Below are 22,533 nucleotides of genomic sequence, written 5' to 3'. Positions count from 1 at the left end.
GTCAACCTTCATGTGATTCACAGTAAAAGGTTAAAAGAAATGCACATGGAACATGACACTCAGGCCATACATGTCCCTTCACAATATAATGTTGATGGGCCACACTGAGTGTGTCTCTGGTTTTCTTGTGTTAGGATGGACATTTTAAATGGTGAACGCTTCTATGCAGCTTTTGCTCCAGCAGCAGCAGCACGCATTTCTCGAAGGGGAATGAATTAGGTCAGACTGTACATTTTAGAGGCCACATTGCCTTCTGCACATGATTCCAGGTTTGCTTCTACCAGGAATACGCAGAACCCGACCAACGCAGAAATCGTTAATGATTTTTATTTGAGGGTGAAAAACACCAACAGGATTGCATGATTGTGTTAACTTTGTCGAGTGTCATGAAGCAGAACTTTCCATGTGATTTTTAACCATTTGTATGCATTTTATGACTTGCCTTGTTTAAGCATGAATCATTCTTATTCTGCCCTCGGTTTTAATTCTTCGGTAGCACTGAGGTTTGCCTCTCCCCATGATTAGCTTTGTGACCGTGGGCAAATGTCAGCCCCATCATGAGTGAATCAGAGTAACAATTCCTGTGGAAGAGAGTTGCCATTAAGATTTAATGGGCAAAACCTGTAAAAGCCAGGCCCTGGGGAAGTCCAACCTGCCAGAAAAAGCAAAGTATTTTCCACTAATGGAGATGGAAAGGTGGTCAGCTGTGCCCTGTTGAAAGCAGAAGAACTTGTGAGACTCAGAGAAATGAGTCTCAGGCCGGCTCCCCCTGTTTCGCTGTCTCTGGTAGCTGACCTTCCCACCCTCTGGCACAGACGACGCACTCCACTTGACCTTGGGCTGTGTACTCTGCGCTCAGAAGCTGCAAATAGGATTGCTAAAGGCTGGAGTTGATTTGATGGCAGCGGGTTTGGTCTTCTTGTTTACCATGCGTCGCGTGCTATGAGGAATACAAAAGTGTACAAGACACTCTATTTGTCTTTAAGAACTAAAACAACCTCAGAGATTCCATGCAAACTTTATAGGACAAGTAGAATTTTGACAGGGTGGGAAAAATTCCAGGGAGAGGCAGTGGCACAAGTGGGAAGGTGTTTGATGTGGCCGAGGTGGGGCCTGTCGACAGCCTGCAGTGCAGACTTCCTAAGAGAGAAATCTGGGAACATGGGTTAGGGTGGGGACTATGAAGGGGTTTTTGATAAAAAGACTCAGGAATGTGTGTTTTTCTGCCAAGGAAATGAGGAAAGCGATGGAACATTTTGGCGTAGTGGGATAACAGCTAAATACTAAGTGCTAATATGAGAGAGACTGGAGTCAGGGAACCAGCTGGGAAAAAATATGACCACGATGTATGTTGTACTAGATTTACTGTTGTACACTATGCCTAAAATGTGCCATGATTGATGCGGAATTCAATAGGTGTTTGAGGAAATAAGTAAGATTCTCTGGAAAGCATGAGTTGTGGGAATCAAGGGAGAGCTAATTATCAGGATGTGTGTAAAGGCTAATGTTTAGAAGGCTAACATTGGTAGATTTTATCAATGTTTAAAAATATTTGCGGTGGGCCTTTTCCTTTTGAAAGGTTGTATAGCCTTCCTCTTTTACATCCAGTTTTATGATCCACAGAATGAGGCACCATTTTCTCTCTCTTCCCTCTAGCACAAGCTGACCAGGCCTCTGATCCAGCCTGACGTCTGGGATGACAAGAAGGTGGAAATCAAACAAGATAAGGAAATAAGCCTTTGCTGTTATAAACAAACGGAGGCTTGGGGCTTCTTTGTTATAGCAGACTAATTTAGCCTAAACTCACGGATGTGCATTTTGAAAAGGTGTGCATCAAGGTTGTATCCTCTCACCATACTTATTCCATCTGTGTGTGGAGCAAATCATTTGAGAAGCTGGGTTGTATCAAGAAGAATGCATGATCGGGATTGGAGGATGATTTATTAACAACCTGAGACATGTCAAGGATACAACCTGGTGCTGAAACTTGAGGAGAACTTGAAACACTTACTGATAAAGATGAAGGATTTCAGCCTTCAGCATGGATTACCATTCATTCAAAAGACCCAAATCCTCACAACTGGACCAATGGGTAACATTATAATAAATGGAGAAAAGATTGAAGTTGTCAAGGATTTCATCTTGCTCGGATCTACAATCAATGTTCATGGAAGCAGCAGCCAAGAGAGCACAGGACTCCTTGCACTGGATAAGTCTGCTGCACAAGACCTCTTTGAAGCGTGAAAAAGCAAGGTTACTTTGAGCTCTAAGGTGTGCCTGACCCAAGCTATGTATTATCAATCACTTCAAATGCATTTGAAAGTTGGGTATTGAGGCAGGAAGACCAAAGAAGAATGGATGCATTTGAATTGTGGTGCCACGGATGGTCAAAAGGACAAACTGATCCATCTTGGAGGGAGTACACAGCCAGAGGGTGCTCCTATGAGGCAAGGATGGTGAGACGTCGTCTTACCTACCTTGGACATGTTGTCAGAGATACCAGTCCCTGAATAAGAACATCCTACTTGGTAAAGTAGAGAGGCAGCCAAAAAGAGAGGAAGATCCACAATATGATGGACGCCATGGCTCCAACAATGGGCTCAGGTGTCGGCACCGTTGTGAGTGGGGTGCAGGCCGGGCAGTGCTTCCTCCTGCTGCTGCACATCGGTTCCTCTGAGTTGGCGCTGACTCGGCAGCCCCTCACGAGCACAAGGGATGCACGTACCATGATGAGAAATACACAAGTCAGAGGAAGAGGAGTTTTGCAACAGGTGAGGCCAGTGTGAGGCGTGATGATGGTGATGTGGCATTTGAATACACACACACACACACATATTTGCATTTGAATATCTTGATGGAGGTGCCAAGCTTGTGGCTTATAAGTTTTGAAACTGAGGCTGGATGAGGTCATTTGCCCAAGGTCACACAGACTTTGGAGAGAGATTTGGAAATGATGGGTGTAAATACTGACACCCGCAGTGGATGATCCTCTGGAAGCAAGTACAGAGACAGGAGCTTGGAAAGGAAATAGGAACCAACGGTGGAACAGCCAGAGATGAGTGAGAGGGGGAGAGGAGGGGCCAGGATGGGTCATAAAAATCAGAGGATGACATGGGACAGAAGTTTCCAGAAATCATAAAAAAGGTCTTGGAATGTGCCCATTAGAAAGGCCCTGGTGACCTTTGAAAAAGTGATTTTGTGGAGTGACGCGAGCAGGAGCTGAAGGCATTTTTCTCTGGAAATGAAGAAGGGAGAGAATATGTGGGTAGCAACATCATGTGCTGTGTCTTAAGATGAACAACTGTACCACGTGGTCCCACTCTTATAAAAGGGGGGGGGACTAGGAAAACTGGGTTTCACATCCAAAGAAGCAGAATTTCACGTCTACATCAAGGCGGGGGCAGGAGGAAGCAGGGAGGAACAAGGATTGTGGAGAACGGTAGGATTACGTACACAGGGTCGGGGGTGGTTTCCTGGGGTACTGTCACTGTTCAGATGAGTTTGTCTGTACAATGTTGTCGTTGTTGTTTTTTAATGGGCATCTTTGTACATTTCTTGGCAAAGGTGAAAGAATGAGGGAAAAGTCAGGGAGCAAAGACACTGCAGAGCTCTGGAAGATGATGGGCAGACAGAGGGCCTGGCACAGGGAAGGACATGGTTCCGAGGCTGGCGAGACTGCATTCTAGGCAAAGAAGGGAAGGAGACAGCTTAGGAGGGGTGACATGACAAGAGAGTGTAGGAAAGAGAGGAAACATGCCGCGTGCCTAATTTCCTTGACGTCATGGAGGGTGCAGGAACCCCTAGCACCAATGCCCTGAGATCATCTTTAAACCTCAAACCAAGAACAACCCCCCACCCCAAATTCCCTTAAAAACAATGGTTTACCTTAAGTAGTACAGATCGGTCTGTCTGGAGCATTGTCCTTCTGTAAATACCAGCAGCAAAGGACCAACTGACAACAGTCACTCGAAAGAGGAGAGAGGACGATGCGCTTTTGTGGTGGCGAAGGAACAACCCGGAAAAGGAGGGCGAGGACATGTACACAGCAAGGAAGATGTCATCAGTGAGACTAAATTGTCTGTGTTGGAACTGTTGAGTCTGTGTGTACTTTGCTATGTGTATTCTCAACAACAACAAAATGAGTAAAATTTAAAGGAAAAAAAAAGAAAACACCGGGGGGAATGGGGAGGGGGGGGGAAAGAGGACCTGATGCAAGGGGCTTAAGTGGAGAGCAAATGCCTTGAGAATGATTGGGGCAGGGAATGTATGGATGTGCTTTATACAATTGATGTATGTATATGTGTGGATTGTGGTAGGAGTTGTTTGAGTCCCTAATAAAATGTAAAAGAAGAAAAGAGGAAAAAAAGAAAACACCTAACACATCCAGGCAAAGAATGAAAGAAATCCAATACTCTTTGAGACAAAATTTGAATAGGTCAATTTGTTTGTATATAAGCCTTCTGGAGTCTATAAGTTAACGAATGAAACATTAGAACATTTGAATATTGACAAGTCATTGCAGAATTCCCAAAAAGATTGGACAAAACTTGAAGTAGAAATCTCTGCTTCCCCACAATGAATTATATATTATAAGGATGAATTTATGGGACATAGTCCAGCAGAAGATTGAACTCACTATAAAAATTTACAAGTGAAATTTGAATGAAAGATTTTCATAATATTAAAAGTGCCTAGTCCTTTCAGTAAGCAAAGCGATGTAAAATCTAGTGCCACTGAGTGGATTCCAACTGATTGTCACCGTACAAGACAGAGAAGAATGTTCCCTAGGATTTCCAAGACTGTATTCTGTACAGAAGCAGACTGCCACATTTTCCTCCCACAGAATGGTTGGCAGGTTTGAACCTCCAATAGTTTGGTTAATAGCCAGATGCTTTTATCTACTGCACCACAAGGGGATTATGTCAAAGTATAAAAACCCACTGTCATGAAGTCCATTCTGATCAAAGCAACCCTATAGGACCAGGTAGACTTGCTCCTGTGTGTCCACAATACTGTAACCCTTTATGGAACTAGGAAGCCTTGTCTTTCTCTTACAGGGCGTCTGGTGGTTTCAACTGCTGACCGTGTGGTTCAGCCCAACATGTAACCTACTACGTCACGCAGGCTGCTGACTCAATTCTTAAAAAAAAAAAAATGCTCTAAGACTCATAGTTATCCAGCACTTTTTGCACAAAATTTAACACAGAAAATTTTTTTGTTGTTAAACAAGAAAACTCAATGGAGCACATTTCTACTGACATACAAGGGTTCCCCGGGAGTCAGAATCTGCAAGGGAGACTGGAAACTGGCTTTTTATTGGCCAGGGAGACGAGGCGGATGGTGGAGGCGGGGGTGGGGTGGGGGGAAGGGAGCAAACATCAGTGTCTGTTGCAGACCTCTGGGGTAACTCCCAATTTTATTTAATGGGAAAAGAACAGGGACAAGAATGAAATCGCAACTTAAGTCAAACAAGTATCTAATCCCGGAAGGAATTTATGACTTAGCAGATGAGACCAAAAAGTAAACATACCTGAGAACACAGAGAATAGGGCATAGAAATGCAGACAGTCTGAGAAGCTGGGCCTTGTAGTGGAGAGCGTGCAGGCTGTGCATTTAATACCTAACCTAATGTTTGTTTAGCTACGTGACTTGGGTCAAGCTTGTCAACCTCTCTGAGTCCATTTTTAAATGGAGTCTGTAAGACATCACTATAGAATCCCACTATTAATGTGGAATTGTTGTTAGGTGCTACCAAGTTGATTTTGACTATAGTGATACCATGGGACATAGTAGGACAGCCTGTCAGGCTTTCTTGGTTGTAATCTTCATGCGGGCAGTTTCCCAGATAGTTCTCCCATGGGACTGTTGGGTGGGCTCGAATGGCCAACTTTGAGCTTAGATGCTGGGCCCAAGTGCTACAAAAAGCATTTTAAGCAAATGTGGTGAAGAAAGCTGATGGTGCCCGGCTATCAAAAGATATAGTGTCTGGGGTCTTAAAGGCTTGAAGATAAAGAAGCAGCCATTTAGCTGAGAAGCAACAAAACCCACAAGGAAGAAGCACATCAGCCGGTGTGATCATCTGGTATCGATAGGATCAGGTAGTGAGCACCAAAGACACAGAACAAAAAATCATATCAATGTGAATGAAGAGGATCATGGAGTGGAGATACAAAGCCCATTTGTAGGCAACTGAACATCCCTTGACAGAAGGGGAAGGAGACAAGCCAGTTAGGGTGCAGTGTAGCAATGATGAAACATACAACTTTCCTCTTGTTCTTGAATGCTTCCTTCCCCCTACTTTGACCCCAATTCTACCTTACAAATCCAGCTAGACCAGAGCATGTACACTGGTACAGATAAGAGTTGGAAACAGGGAATCCAGGACAGATAACCCCCTTGGGACCAATAATGAGAGTAGCGATACCAGGAGGGCAAGGGAAATGTTGGGGGAGAAAGGGAAAACCGATAACAATTATCTACATATAATTCCTTCCCTGGGGACCGGACACAGAAAAGTGGGTGAAGGGAGACATTGGACAGTGTAAGACATGAAAAAAAATGTATAAATTATCAAGGGTTTGTGAAGGAGGGTGGGCGGGGGAGGAGGGAAAAATGAGGAGCTGATACCAAGGGCTCAAGTCGAAAGAAAATGTTTTGAGAATGATGAGGGCAACGAATGTACAAATGTGCTTGATACAATGGATGGATGTATGAATTGTGGTAAGAGTTGTATGAGCCCCCAATAATTTTTTTTCTAAAAAAGAGTATTTTGACAGAAAACCTGAGAAGTGGACAATTGCCATCCTTTATTAATCATTCAGCATTTGAAAGGTACCCTAATTCAACTTAGAGAGAGCCACTTTCCATCAGAGTAGGTCCATCCTTGATTCCTTAGTCTCCTTTGCTGCCAGAAGCTTGTGCATGAGCCGAGCTTGGCCAGGTGTGCACACCAGAGTCCAGTTGATGATGGGAAGGAGTGGGGTGAGTGTGGCAGTGGTCATGCCCACCTTCTTAGGCGCTGGGGCAGAGGTTGTGGTGGCAGCACCCAGTGCCTCATCAGTGATGTTGATGGGGTGAATGGTGGTGTCTAAAGCCAGGAACGGTGGCCATGGTGTTTCCATGGGACCAATTCTGTAGTGTGACTCAGGAGCTGTTACAGCAGTCCAGCCAAGTGGGTTGTTTCTCCATGTCTCCCTGAGCATCAGTGAATGACCTCAAATTCAATTAAATCTCTGGTCTATTGGAGTTACCTAGTTTGGGTTTCTGTTGCTGAGCTAAGAACGATAATCGATAGAAACAGATTGTGTTTGCCTGGCGCCACTTTTCCCAGTGAGAACAAGGAAGCATGTGCCAAGCTTGCTTCTACCGAGATAAACTGCTGGCCGAGACGGACTTCTCTCTGCAGACGCCTGGACAGAGGGAGGGCAGCAGGGGAGAAAGAAAACAGGGCCTGGCCCTTTAACCAATTCAAAATGAAGGCAGAAGGCATGCCACATACTGAGACGTGTTGAAAAGCAACGATGTAACTTTCATTCTTCTTTTTTTTAATATGGAACGCTTCACGAATTTTCATGTCATCCTGGTGGCAGTGGCTGTGCTAATCGTCTCATGTAGTTTCAATTTTAACATCTATCCATGTTGCTGGAGCAAGCACAAGGAGGTTACTTTGGGGACTAGTGTGTACCTGACCCAAGCCACGGTGTTTTCAATTGTCTCGTATGCGTGTGAAAGTTTGACATTGAAGAGGAATCGTGGTGCTGGCGAAGAATATTGAAAATACTGCTAAAAGAACAAACACATCTGTCTTGCAGGAAGTACAGCCAGAATGGTCCTTAGGAGGAACAAAGGCGAGACTTCCTCTCATGTACTTTGGACATGTTGTCAGGACTAGTCCCTGGAGGAAGGACCCCATGTTTGGTAAAGTCGTGGGGCAATGGAAAAGAGGAATATCTTCAACACAAATGGCGGGCACAGTGGTGGCCACGTAAGAATGCTTGTGAAGATGGTGCCGGGCCCGGTGGTGTTTTGTTCGGTTCTACTCAGGGTCCCTGTGAATCAGACCAACTCTAAAGCACCTCCCCAGGTTAGTTCAGATCAGAGTAAAGGCGCTTCTAAAACATCTCTTCCATGAGACAGCAAAACTCCTGTCTGCTGAGACCAGCGGTTCCTTCAGGTGCCTGTGCAAACTGGGAACAAGGTGAACAAACCGAGGGCAACGTGCCTCTGCCCACTCCTGCAAAGAAACCCGCTGTATTATATTGAAAAATCATTTAAGAATAAAAACACTCTTGAAACGCGTAGCAATTGTCCTAAGACTTAGGACATAGGGAGACCCAGCCCTTCCCTGGGAAGGGAAGATAGATTCCCTCATAGCCCAGCATTCCCTCGCAAGGCTGGGTTGGAGGCTGTTGCCAATGCAAAACACTTGGCTCTCAGGAGGCACTGATTTGTGAAACATGGGCATTGAGTGCCTACTGAGAACAAATTCAAGGATGGGGCATTTTTGAGTAGTGGGATAAAATAATCAAAAACTAAGTGCTTGCTAAGGAAAAGACTTGTGAATAGGGAAGGACAATCACCTAATAGTACTCAGGGGACAGGCAAAACCGTGTCTCCAACCTACCGGGGACTTTCTGGCCAGGAGGAAGCGCCATCACTGCGTCCAAGTTTCTGTCCCAGGCAGTCGATTTACAGATGGGACAGAGAAGCCTTTTCTAGACGTATTGCTCGTTTGAGACAAATACAAACACAGCTCCACTCCGGTCGGTCTCTGTCTCTCTGTCTCTCTCTCTCTCTCTCTCTCTCTCTCTCTCTCTCTCTCTCTCTCTCTCTCTCTCTCTCTCTCTCTCTCTCTCTGGATTATAAGCCAGGTTGGACCCTTTGTTGCCTTTTTTGGGCCAGATTTTCTTTTCCTACACCATCCCTCATCTTCATCCACCACCTGCCTTTCCGCCAGGCTCTCAGGATCACTCCATGATGCCTAAGAGATGTGAAAGGAGAAGCATAGTAAACCTTTTCTGGAATGTTGGTGAAAGGGGACAAGATCAGTTCCTGGGTTAGATGGTCTTGCAAATGTGTTTGATCGAGGGATTCTGTGCTTTGGAAACAGGGTTTCTTGGTTATCAGGAGAGATGCTTGCTACACACCATAGTACAAAAGGGCATGTTCAGTCCTACAGTATAACTGTGAATCCAAAGCACCGAGCAGCACATTTAATAGGATTTTAATGTATCTTTTCTCATTATCCAGGAGAAGGCGGTGGTGTGAGGATGTGTTCCCTGAGCCTGTGGCAGAGAGCCAGAACTACATCCAGGGGAAGGATATAGCCGTGGGTATGTCTTTTACTACATTCCAGAGATTCATTTAATCTCTCTGCAGCGGAGGTTCTTGATTTCTTTGCCTTGCACTTGATTATTGCCGGGAGACTTTGTGGACTGAAAACCTTTTGAGAGGAACAGAAATTGGGATGCAAATTGGTGTGATGTATCCTTTTTACTTTGCAAAATTCTCATATGCAACCTAACCCAGTCATGCCAAGCTGTGATATCTAAAGACTTTGGATTTAATGCTTCAAAAGACTCAGGTGGTAGAGAAGGAATAATGTTAGTTAATATTAAACTCACATCTTCCCAGTCTTGGACTACATATTTCCTGGATGTTGATACCTGTAAGCAGACAAATTCAGTTGCAAAATATATCCATCCATGCATGCTTACACAAATATTTATTGACTATCTGCTACATGGGAAGACTCTGCTGACCACTGGGTCTTAATTCTTTTAAAAAATAATTTTATTGGGGATCATACAACTCTTAGCACAGTCCATCCATCCATCCATTGTGTTGAGCACATTTGTTGCCATCATCATTCTCAAAACATTTGCTTTCAACTTGAGCCCTTGATATAAGCTCCTCATTTTACCCCTCCCTTCCCCCTCCCTCCCCCCTCATAAACCCTTGATAATTTATAAATTATTATTTTGTCATATCCTATACTGTCTGACATCTGCCTTCACCCACTTTTCTGTTATCCATTCCCCAGATAGGAGGTTGTATGTAGATGTAATCATTTCCCTCTTTCTACCCCACCTTCCCTCCACCCTCCCAGTCGCCACTCTCACCAATGGTCCTGAAGGGATCATCTGTCCTGGATTCCCTGTGTTTCCTGTTCCTATCTGTACCAGTGCACATCCTCTGGTCTAGCCAGATTTGTAAGGTAGAATTGGATCATGATAGTGGAGGGAGGAAGCATTTAAGAACTGGAGGAAAGTTGTGTTTCATCATTGCTACACTGGACCCTGACTGGCTAGTCTCCTCCCTGCAACCCTTCTGTAAGGAGATGTCCAGTTGCCTACAGATGGGCTTTGGATCTCCACTCTGCACTCCCCTCCTCATTCACAATGATATGATTTTTTGTTCTTTGATGCCTGATACCTGATCCCTTCGACACCTTATGGTCACACAGGCTGGTGTGCTTTTTCCACGTGGGCTTTGCTGCTTCTGAGTTAGATGACTGATTGTTTACCTGCAAGTGTTTAAGATCCCAGATGCTATATGTTTTGATAGCTGGGCCCATCAGCCTTTCTTCACCACATTTGCTTATGCACACATTTGTCTTCAGCAATTGTGTTGGGAAGGGGTGCATCATGGAATGCCAATTTAATTGAACAAAATGTTCTTGCACTGAGTAACTACTTGAGTGGAGGTTCAATGTCCATGTGCTACCTTAATACTAAACCTATAAATATATGCATGTAGATCTATTTCCCCATCATCCTATATAAATATATTTACATATGTACATGCCTGTATTTAGACCTTTATAAATGCCCTTTACCTCCTAGTTCTTTCCTCTATTTCCTTTTACTTTCCTCTTGTCCCACTATCATGCTCAACCTTCATTTGGGTTTCAGTCATTTCTCTCGCTTACATAGCCCTTGCTGAATCCCTACCAGGCCTCACACAACCTCTTTGCCACTAATTTCTTGTACTCAATGAACTTCACACTTTGGTGGGAGCAATAAGCTGCCAAGCAAGCATGATGTCCATGCAAAACAGGACTTCCTGGAGAGTGCCAGTTAGTTACTTAGCATCGAACCCAAAGTTTGAAGGTTAGAGCCCACCTGGAGGGGACTTAGAAGAAAGACCTAGTGGTCGACTTCTGAAAAAAAAACAAATCAGTCACCGAAAACCTCAAGGAATAGAGTTCTACTCTGACACACTGGGGTGACCATGTTTATGAGCTAAATAGAGAAGAAAGATGTATGGGGCTTGCTACAAGCCAAACCATTGCTTTTCCAGTCTTCCAGAACCATAGATAATGGCATGTCATTGGGTTATGGCTCCTCACGATCAGACCAACAGCACACCAGGGAGTGACTTACTGAGTCTCTATTACGTGCCACACACCATACTACACACTTTATAACCCACTGCCAACCTGGCCAGTCCAGCTCATGGAGACCCTGCAGGACAGAGAGACCTGCTCCATAGGGTTTCTGGGATGGGAAATCACCACGGGAACAGACATTCTCATCTCTCTCCCACAGACGGAGCTGCTTATGAGTTTGAACCTCTGGACCCTGAAGCCCAGTGATAAAAGTGCTGTCACATCGGTTCCATGAAGTACATAGTATTAGTAACTTCAGGTTGCCGACAAGGAAACGGAGAAATGAAGCAGCTTGTCCAGGACTCCACTGCTCGTAGCAGCAGAAGTGAGAGTTGCAACCAGAGCCTGGATCTTCTTTGGAAGATCTGTGCGTCTAACTCTTCCCCGTGGCAAACTTGATCACCATGAAGGGCGAGGGAGAGCAATGTGAGGCTCCTGCCGCATGGCCACTCTTGGTCTCTGCGACTGGCCGGACTGGGTGCCTCACACTTGGATCTGAAGGTCTGCACCAACTCTAGAGGAAGGCAATGGCAACCCTTCTTTATTTACTCGCCCTCTGACTCAGTGACTCTTTCACACATTGTGTGCTTCTGCTTTCCCTGTGGGAGGACAGGGAGTTGTATTGCAGTAATCCCCCCTGCCCACTCCCCGCCCAAGTTCAGACACTGGCAACACAAGACAACTGTGAGAAGCCATGGTGAGCCCTGTGCAAGATGAGCTCAGCTGCCTGCACCGGCCTGGAAGACACAGCTGCAGCACAGCTTCGGCTGCCCTAGTTTGGAAACCTTCGAATGTGGGTCAAGACCCTCAGGCTGGTTTGAGTGCAGTTGTTATTCCTAATCCCCTCCTACAGGCCAGGGCAGAGCATGACAAGACAAACACAGTTGCGGTCTTTAGAGAGATGAGCAAATCCACAGAGCGTGGGGCGCTGCCACATTACCGGTGGGATGGCCTTTGAGCCTGGCGGTTCCTCTCTTTCAGAGCTTCTCTTTGGGCCTCCAAGGCGTGTGTCGGTGTGGGGACAAGTATCTGGTCGCTGGGGCAACACTGAAAGGGTAACCACAGTGAAGTGGGAACTGAGGCTTGGAAAATCTGAAGAGGTCAACCAGTGGTTCTCAACCTGGGGGTTGCGACCCCTTTTGGGGGTCAAACGACCCTTTCACAGGGGTCACCTAAGACCATCGGAAAACACAAAAATATTTTACAATATATAATTACTCATTGTTTTGTGATGAATCACTATGCTTTAATTATGTTCCATTGGTAACAATGAAAATACATCCTGCCTATCAGATATATTTACATGATGTTTCATAACAGTAGCAAAATAACAGTTATGAAGTAGCAACGAAAGTAATTGTATGGTTGGGGGGGTCACCACAACAAATGAGGAACTGTATTAAAGGGTCGTGGCATTAGGCAGTTCGAGAACCACTGAGGTAAACCATTTGAGAGCTTTCAGTTAGAACTCTCTTAGACGGCCAATGGCCCACTTTCTGATCAGCCCCCATCCCCTGAAGAAAATAAAAAGACCTTCTCATGGGCTACATCCCCTCTCTGGTCTTAGTCCTTCAGTATTTCTAGTGCCCGAGGTCGATTAGCTAATAAACAAGGTCAGCACAGGTTTATTTCCTAATGTGTAGCGACCACTTGAACATGAATGTCTACTGCTTCTTTGATGTGATCCAAAGGACGTGACACTGTTGGCTACAGATTATTAAGTAAGCCTGCTTACCTTGCTTACTGGGTAAAATGATACCGCCAGTATCTAACAGGGTACTTGGCACATAAATGGTGGTGCAAATAATTAAGCATCCAGCCGCTAATGGAAAACTCAACAGTTCCAGCCGCAGCTCTCTGGGAGGAAGGCCTAGAGATGTTCTCTCACAAATTCCCAAACCAACGTCACTGCTGTCAAGTAGCACTGCCCCTGGGGGCTTCTGGGACTAACTCTTTATGGGAGTAGAAAGTGTCATCTTTCTCCCAAGGAGGGGCTGCTTTCAAACTGCTGACCTTGCAGTTAGCAGCCTAAGGGGCAGTTCTGCTCAGACCGATGGACTCTCCATGAGCTGGAATCAGTTCTAGACAACACCCAACAATCACCAGCATACCTAGCACTTGCTCAAAGAATCCAAAAGGAGGAAGCTTCAAGGTTAACTGGAGAAATGGAGAGGCTATAGCCAAGAGAAGGGAGGGGTGGCTGAGAGAGACCGGGCTCCACCCAAAACCCTACCCTGGGAAGATTTATGTGGGCACTGGTAGTGGAGCCAGCTAAGACGGGACATTCTACAAGTAATTCTAGCTAGACAGAAATAAAAACCTCCTCCTAAAATCAGAGTGGAAACAGGCCAATGTTTTTGCACTAAGAACTAAAGTGGTCTATATTGAAGATTCAGTCCAGTTAAAATTGGATGTCAAACTTAAGAGCTAGGTCAGAAAGAATTGGCCTTAAATAGAAGCAGAGTGGGTAGTTGATGGAGGCCTAATTCTAGAAGTCTCCAGGTATTATCCTGGAGAGAACACACCCACCCATGTGAGCAAGAGGTGCGATAGAAACATTTCAGATTCAGGGTGCAGTATAGCACCAATGAAACATACAGCTTACCTCTAGTTCTTTAATGTCTCCCTCCCACCACTTTCATGACCCTAATTCTACCTTACAAATCCGACTAGACCAGAGCATGTACAAGGGTACAGAGAAGAGCTAGAAACACAGGGAATCCAGGACAGATAGACCCCTTGGGACCAATATTGAGAGTAGCCATACTAGGAAGGGAAGAGGAAGGTGGGAGAGAAAGGGGGAACCAATCACAGTGATCTACCTATAACCCTCTCCCAGGGAGATGGACAACAGAAAAGTGGGTAAAGGGAGACATTGGTCAGTGCAAGACATGAAAAAATGATAATAATTTATAAATTATCAAGGGTCCATGAGGGAAGGAGGGTGGGGGAAGGAGGGGAAAAATGAGGAGCTGCTACCAAGGGCTCAAGTGGAATGAAAATTACGATGGCAACAATGTACAAATGTGCTTGACACCATGGATGGATGAATGTTGTGGGGGCCCCCAATAAAATGACTTATTACAAAAAAAACCATTTCAGATGCAGACACTGCACTTCTCATTGGGACTTTTTTTTTTAAAACGATGGTAAGTAGCTATATTACAGAATATTTGCCAATTTAATGTGTTTTTTTTCACATGTACTTGACAATTTCCTTTTAACCTGCTCTCAGTATGATTCTGTTTCTTTGCAGCTGAGTCTCCACCCTGGAATTCTTCTTGGTGATTTAGAGCTGATGAGTCTCCCGAGAAGAGTTGTCTTCCTGTCTTAGCTTCATTTACCAGCAGCCTGACCCTCCTAAAAGTGTCCCTCCAGTCTGGACTTGCCTGACTGAGATGATGGCTGGGGGTAGCTCTACCTGTCTGCCAAACCTGCCCTGTCTGCCAAACCTGCCCAACCTGCCCTGACCGAGCCTGCAAATCTCCTGTGGCCAATGCATCTCCTGGAGAACAGCCAGGAACATCCCACAGCTCTGCAGCCTCAGGAGGAATTTCAATGCTGGGTGACTTACCTTTTAGGTTCCCAGGGAGGAATGTGCCCAGTTTAGAAGTTGTTTATTCTACTGGTTTCAACAGAGTGCCTGGTAAAACTGACTCACTTTGTGAAAGACTTTGGGCTCTCTTCTCTCTCTTTCCCCACGTCCCCTTTAGTCAAGAGTACATAACTTAACTTCAACCTTAACCTCTAAGCTGCCACAGGAGAAAAAGAACGCGAGGGGCATTTGCTCCTGATGCAATGATTCCTTGTCGTTTCAGCAGTGCTACCCTCAAGAAGCATTCTGGCTGCCGCGTGATTCAAAATCTCTTCCTTCCACTCCGACTCTCTTGCTGGCATATTTGGCTCAAGGGGGAGTGGAATGACCCACAAAGGCATCTCTTTTCATGAGCTGTTAATGGGGGGTGGGGTGGAGTGGGGTGGTCCAGGACTAGGGCCGCAGGAAACCCCACGGTCAACTGGCCCTAACATAATCCACAGACAGTGTTCCACATCCTACTGTGGGCAGGAGGGCTGGGTCTGCCCCACCTATGATGGGCCATCTAAGGTGAGACTATTTTTTCTCTCCCCATCCGAGGAGAGAAGAGTGAGGAAATGTGGAGCTGAGGGAAACAATGATCCCAGGGGAGTCCTGGGTCCACATGAACATCAGCCTCCACAACCCTCCGACCAGCCGGGAAGCAGAGGATGCCTGGCTACCCCTGCCCACTGCTCTGGAAAGGATTGTGTTAGAAAGTCCTGGATAGAGGGGGAGAAAAAAAAATCAGTGAAACAAAAGTCAAACATTACAGGAAAAGGCCAGGCTTACTCTCCGCGAGGGACTGGTGGAACTCTGGAGACAATGACCCCCAGGCGCCCTTCAAGCCTGGAACTAAACTTTGGCTCAGCTTTCAACCAAAGCAATAGACAGGCCTACAATGGGACCCATAACACTTGCCTTAGAACCATCCACCATCCTAGATGAAAAAGGCAACATTTGCCGGGGGAAGAAATGGTAAACTCAGGGAGGAAGTGGGCTATTACGTGGACATATGGTGGGAATTGCAACATCTGTATGAATTATTGAACAGAAAAGCAATTAGGCGCTGGGCTCCCCACTAAGGCTTAACGTTTTCCCCTTTAAATTGCTACAGCACCCAAAATTCCTCCTCATTTTCCATCACGGGAAAGAAGACATCACCTGGGGAGGATTGGGAAAGCAACCACGAAGGCAACTTTCAGAGTGTTAATTAATTCTAAATTTCTTTAGAAAGTCTCTTTAGATACGAAAGATTCCAGCTAAGGATTCCAAAGAGGCCCTGTTGGAAGACATTCGATATGGGAGGAGGCCAGGGATGAAGGAACTGCCCCGATGCCAACCTTCACCTTCCCTGCACAGCGCAGGTTTGTCCCGCCTTCTATGCCCTGCCTCACCTCAGTGCTCCTGTGAGAGCATGTTCCTAGTTTCAGGTCGTTAGATTAGGGACAACGTGGTTGTCGCTCTCAAATGCCTGTGCTAGCGGAAGTCGCCTGGCAGGGCCACAAACAGGGGTTGGCAAGAAATCAGGCAGCCCTTGGACACTCCTGAGAAGACCCAAACTGAGCACGCACAGGTGAAACCTAGCCTCCACCTACAACCATGACATCATCCAAGAGTGTTTAAACGCAGCCAATAAGATCCCTCAATACCTTCAGCCACGCCTCCCCAGCCAGAGGTGTCAAATACCTGGACTGCAGGTAAGCCACTCCCTCTTTGCCCCTGGTGCATGCTGTGAGCAGGGGACATGCGCCCTGAGGGCCGGCACCCTCTTGGGTTCCTGGCTTCTTGGTCTCCGAGGGTCCCCAGTCCCGCACATGCCGCTTTCCCGCTCGTGTTCTTTCCACCTGGTTTTCCCTGCCCAGCTGGGAACCCCAGCGCGGCTTCCGAGGGGCCCTGACACGCAGTCCAGAAACAGCGTGTACCCCCTTGAGGCGGTAAAACCCGAAACTCTTCCATTCCTTCCAAAATCGCACTTGGATTCCAACGTGCTTCTGCGGCGTGAATTCTCTCCGCGCGGTGAAGCAAGAACCGAGGTATCCCAGTCCAGAAACCTAGCAGTAGCGGTAGGTCTCGCGGTGTAGTTCCCAGGCTCGTGGTGGTCTTTGGGAACCTTTCAAGTGGTCTGCAGACCGGTTCGAATTACATGCATGTGGTTTACCCAGCTAATGCTCCACCCTCATGTGCCAAATAAGGCTGCCGATGACATCGGAAATGCCCTATTCCAGCAGGAGAAGGTGCGAGTGGGTGTGGCGGGTGGATGGCAGCGGCCCACAGGCATCCTCCTTTCCCTGGAATCCATTGAGTTAGCCTTTGACCTTTATTCCTTCCAGGAACGTTTAGAAAGCTCTTGTGATCTGGCCTCTCTGCCTGCCTTTCCCAGCTCGGCTTTCAATGTGATGAACCACAAATTGGCCGTGTGGTTTCCTGTCTTTAGGCCTTTGCACATTCTGTTCCCTCTTCCTGGAAGACCCTTCCGCTTCTTGTCCTGCCTTCAAACTTTTATTCAACTTTTAATCAAATTCATCCCTCAATCTCCCCAGGCAGATAAGCACTCATTGCTTGTACTTAATTGCTGAGTATATTTGTATAGACGTTGCTGCTCTTTCATCTCTGCTACGGTCATGAGCTCTTGACAGAGGCTCTTCTGGCAGATGCTGAGAAACTAGGACAAGACCTTGTCTGATGCCTTTTCCACAGCTCAGGTCCAAGCCCAGGAGCCCAGCTGGCATGGTGGGTTACATGTTGGGCTGCTAACCACAAAGTCAGCAGTTTGAACTCGCCCGCTGTCCAAAGGAGAGCAAGTCCTGTAAAGGCTTGGAAACCCACAGGGACGGCTCTACCTAAGCTCACCATAAGTCAGAATTGATTCGATGGCAGTGGATTTGGTGTTTGTTTTTTTAATCCTAAACCCAAGGCTTTGCTCATGGGGGACTGAATTGGACAGACCCCTGAGTCAAGCTCCCCTGTACTTCAGGGTTTCTCAGTCCTGGTTGCTCATGACCATCCCACTGAAAACCGTGAATATACCCATGTCTGGGCTCCACCGATTAAACCAAATACCTATCTACAGCCAGGCAGGGGCGATTCCCCCTCCCGCAGCCCCCACAAGCTTCCCGGGCAATCCTAATGTGAAATTACGCAAAATGCATGGACCTGAGAAGCTGGAGCTGTGAACTCTGAACGCTGCTGTTGATTCCTGGCACCATCTCAGGCCAAGCAATTATTCCTCTGGCTTCATAGGCTCACCTACAAATTGTGGATTCAGAACTAGATGAACGCTCATGTTCCTTCCACATCACCGAGCCTTCTTGAAAGGTCATTCAGCATTCCTGGGGGAGATTGGCTACAGCCGACCGTAGTGAACAGGCTTTGTAGGCTTTCAGATTATGACAGATGAGGGAGAAAGGCCTGGAGATCTACATACAAGAGTCACCCTATGGCTCAGAAGACAACCCTGTCTAATACAAGGCTGGAGGTATTGTATCCTTCAAGTTAGAAGACCCTCAGATTAAACAGCGGCTGCGACAATTAAGCTGACCGTGGTTCACAGAGATGGCACAGGACCAGGTGATGCTGCGTTCTGTTACAGAGGGTTGGAGGGGAGTACTAGGTCATCGAGGCCTGTTTCCATTCTAAACAAAAACACAACCCCCAATAACCCCAAACCATCGCCATCGAGTTGATGCTGCCTCACACTAAGCCTACAGGACAGGGTAGAACTGCCCCTGTGAGTTTCCGAGACCCACTCTTTTGAACTGCTGACCTTGTGGATGGCAGTCCAAGTGGACATCACAATGTCGGGGCTCCTCTCTTCACTTTAGGGGTAGAACAATGAGATGGTCTCTCAGCCATCTACCTCCTCCCACAGCTATTCTGTCCCACCTGTCCACATGGAGCCTGCAGGCTTTTCCCTACATCTGCCTCACCGCAGCTGGGGCAGCCCAGACAGTCCCCCATAGAATGGTATCATGAGGGCTCCCGGTGCTCTGGACGTCACAGTGCAGAGCTGAAGAGGGACTGCCGAGCGCTGCAAGCTGGGTCTGCGACCCGCCATCATCTTCCTTGGAGATGATTTCTTCCAGGAAGGAGAGGGCTGCGCACCTATGGCGTTTCCCTTTCCAAAGGGCATGCTGCACTGGGGAAGCAGATGGAGGGTGCTATCAGTAAAGCATGAGCAGGAAAATAAACATAAATCGTGCTTCCCTTGCATGTTGCTGGCTGATTTGTGGGAGCAAGAGCCGGGTGGGAGCTTTCCCTGCTGTGATAGTCTGTCTTCTCAGCTTGGCATATGGATATTCCCCCAATGCTCCATCACTGAGAACGAGGGGTCTCTAGCAGCCCCTGCAAACAGACTCTGTCCCAGGCAGCTCAATATGTCCTGATCACAGGCATGGTTTTGCCTTATGATAATGAGCAAAGACAGAGGCCGTGTGGTCTCCATTTTCATTTGAAATAAATCATGTCAGCTTGTTCCCGCAGTCAGTAGGAATTTGATGTCTTGTAAATAAAAGCAGCTCTAACTTGAGCAGACACAACCCATTATTCTGCCATCTGCCGTGTCCTGTTTTCCACAGCAGAATGACAAAACCATCGGGCTCTCTTGAAGGCGTGACACTTTCGGAGCTGAGGAAAGCACCCTCCCTTTCACAGATACTGGACCACTCATCTTAGATAAAGTACCAACCAATCCAGACTCAGGTCAAGAGAGTGAGTCCTCTATGACATGAATGTCTTCACTCCAATCATTTTGTATTATCTGTGACCAGGAGGGTGACATAACCCTCTCTACTCACCATTCCCTCCACCAAGATGACTGCTTAAAAAAAATGATCTACCATGACTGAGGATTATTATCTCCTACTCTGCCAGTGCATTAGCATCCTCTGGGAGGCGACTTCGGAAATGTACTGAAACAAGGACCACCCTACCTGCCCAAAGAGTCTGATTTGATTGGTCCAGGCTCCTGGGACATTGAAAGGCTCCACAGGTGAGTCTAATGGACTGGCGGGGCTGAGAACCACTGGGTCAAGCAAGGTGGAGCCACATCTTCCTCTTGCTGGGCGCCCAGTGGGTTTAAACCACCCACTTCTTCTTTAGCAGCATGATACTCATCCCACCATGCCACCATGACCCCCCTTTTTTCATTTTAAGCCATAATAAATATGTACACATCCAGCGACAGGCAGATCCATGAGATAGACTCTTAACAGAATTGAAAAGAGAAACAGACAATTCTGCAATAATAGCAGGAGGCTTTTGGAGACGGACAAAACCAGAAAGAAACTCAACAAGGATACAGAAGATCTAAACAACACAATCAAACAACTTGAACTCAGACATTTACAGAATCTACTCCCCAGCCGGCAGCATGGTATACCTTCTGCAGTGCACGTGTACACACTCCAGGATAGACCCTGTCAGTGGCCGCCACCATGACTCTTTCAAGGCAGAGAAGAGGGTTGGAAATAACCCTTTTCTCTGCCCTATTGACTGTGGCTGCCTCTTATGCCTGTCAGCCAGCAACACCAGAGGTGTCCTGCCTTCCCGAGGGAAGGCGGAGCAAAGGAGTGGAGACCATTTCATTTCAGGCCACGACCAGGATGGAGATGATAGAGGGAAGCCAAACCCCCTCTAGCCAATCCTTAGAGCAGTAGTTCTCAACCTTCCTAATGCCACGGTCCTTTCATACAGTTCCTCATGCAGTGGTGACCCCAACCATAAAATTATTTTTGTTGCTATTTCAAGTAGAAAGAAAATGTTTTGAAAATGACAATGGCAACATATGTACAACTGTGCATGACACAATGGATGTCTATGTGGATTGTGATAAAAGCTGTAAGAGCCCCTAATAAAATGTTGGGTTTTTTTTAAAAGAAAGCGGGTGGAAGAGTAAACCTTTACATAATTATACTTAAGATTAAAATCTTACCACCAAATAGACCCGTCTCGTAAGTGAATTACTGTCATTTCTTTTTTTTTTAATTACTGTCATTTCTATATCTAGAGGACCAGGTAGGTTTTATGTACAGCTGAAGGAGGAAAACATTTTTGCTTATTTAAAATAACAAGAATATATATAATTTGTTCCTAAAATCTTTTCCCCCCCATGGAGCGCGCATTCGTTTGGTGACTGCGGCTGGCAAGCAGTACCCAAGAGAGACAAGACGGGAGAGGTGCTGTGACAGGGAGGAGGCCTTTGGGGCTACATATGTCTCACACGGGAAAAGGCAGGGGCTCTGGGTGACGGGACGGGCTGCTCTCAGTCATTCAGCACCATCTGATGAGCTCCTCATAGTTGACACAGCCACTGCTGTCCTTGTGCCCTGCCACAACATCTCTACTTCTCCCTGTCACATTCTCACCCAATGTGACAAGCACATGCTGGATTTCAGCCCCCATGACGGTGCTGTGCTTCCCTTCCCGGCCTTCAAGGTCATCCTCCTGGGTGCCCTGGTCCTTGCTCTTGGCCGCAGTCTGCAGCCTGGGCAGGAAGTGCTCAAAATCCAGCATGTTTACATTCTTCTCACCACTCTTGGGGTTCTCCAGGACCTCGAGCAGCTCGGCGTTGGTGGGGTTCTGGCCCAGGGCCTTCAGCACGTCCCCACACTGGCTGTGCAGGATCTTGTCATCACCTGTTCGGTCGAACACCTGGGAGGCCTCCTTGAACTCCACGGTCAGCTCCTCGGTGACGTCGCCCATCTTGACCGCTCAGGCTTCGGGCCTTTTCCTGCAGTAATGGCCTGTTCCTAAGATTTTTATACCACAAAAAACTGGTCCTTTGCTCATTTCTACATGAAGGTGAGCAAGTGTAGGCAGTTCCTAGATTATGAATGAATTCTGTTCAGCTCCTGATTATGTCTTTCAGCTGAATCTATACATAAATCAGACCAGTGAGGATGGTCCCTCGCTAATGTTACTTAGATGTTGTTTGTCCGCGTGTGTAGCATGCTTTTCAATGTATGAAAACCTTAAAGACACATTTCCAGATACACTAAAAAGCTGTAACATAATAATGCAGTAATAATAATAATTCTTCAGTGAACATTGCAAAGTAGTTCCCACTCATTATTATGAACCGTTGTATATCATGAATTTTTAATATAATAGACCTCACACAGATTGGTTTGTAACAACAGGTTGTGCATCATAAATCAGAAATTTACAACCTAGGGGACTGTCTATATACAATTTTGAGGAAGAATACCAAAAAAAATGTACCATCACCAAGTTAATTCCGACTCACGGTGACAATTTAGGACAGGGTGGGACTGCCCGTGTGGGCTTCCGAGACCGCAACTCTGTACAGGAGTAGAAAGCCTCATCTTTCTCCCTTGGAGTGGCTGGTGGTTTCAAACTGCTGACCTTGCAGTTAGCAACCAATCGCGTCACCATATGATACCAGGACCCTTCGAGTAACTGTGGGCTTTGATGCTTATGTTTGAGACTTTGATTTTTCTAAGTGGGAAGTAGTTTTATTTTTAACACTAAACAGGGGAGGTGTTTTGGCTCAAGCTTTTTTGGAAAGATTTATGTTGCCTTGAAGATTAGTTTGCTCCTTCTTGTATAT

The 22,533-nt window shown here is 46.4% G+C and overlaps 1 long non-coding RNA gene, 1 other non-coding gene and 1 pseudogene across 2 annotated transcripts; 1 reads left to right on the top strand and 2 right to left on the bottom strand.

Annotated features, from left to right (window-relative positions):
• Nucleotides 1–3,369: 3,369 nt before the first annotated feature.
• Nucleotides 3,370–15,116, top strand: LOC142430177 (uncharacterized). The gene is made up of 3 exons (XR_012780628.1): nt 3,370–3,439; nt 9,250–9,332; nt 14,646–15,116. It is a non-coding gene; the product is annotated as an uncharacterized LOC142430177 (long non-coding RNA).
• LOC142431157 (U6 spliceosomal RNA) lies at nt 7,544–7,647 on the bottom strand. The gene has a single exon (XR_012780715.1). It is a non-coding gene; the product is annotated as a U6 spliceosomal RNA (small nuclear RNA).
• A 6,117-nt stretch (nt 15,117–21,233) lies between the features above and the next one.
• LOC142431055 (myosin light polypeptide 6 pseudogene) lies at nt 21,234–21,665 on the bottom strand (annotated as a pseudogene).
• Nucleotides 21,666–22,533: the final 868 nt, after the last annotated feature.

This window comes from Tenrec ecaudatus, chromosome 17 (assembly GCF_050624435.1).
Source record: "Tenrec ecaudatus isolate mTenEca1 chromosome 17, mTenEca1.hap1, whole genome shotgun sequence".
Taxonomy (NCBI): domain Eukaryota; kingdom Metazoa; phylum Chordata; class Mammalia; order Afrosoricida; family Tenrecidae; genus Tenrec; species Tenrec ecaudatus.
The sequence above is the reverse complement of the archived record's forward strand: the minus strand, read 5'-3'. Positions and strand labels throughout refer to the sequence as shown.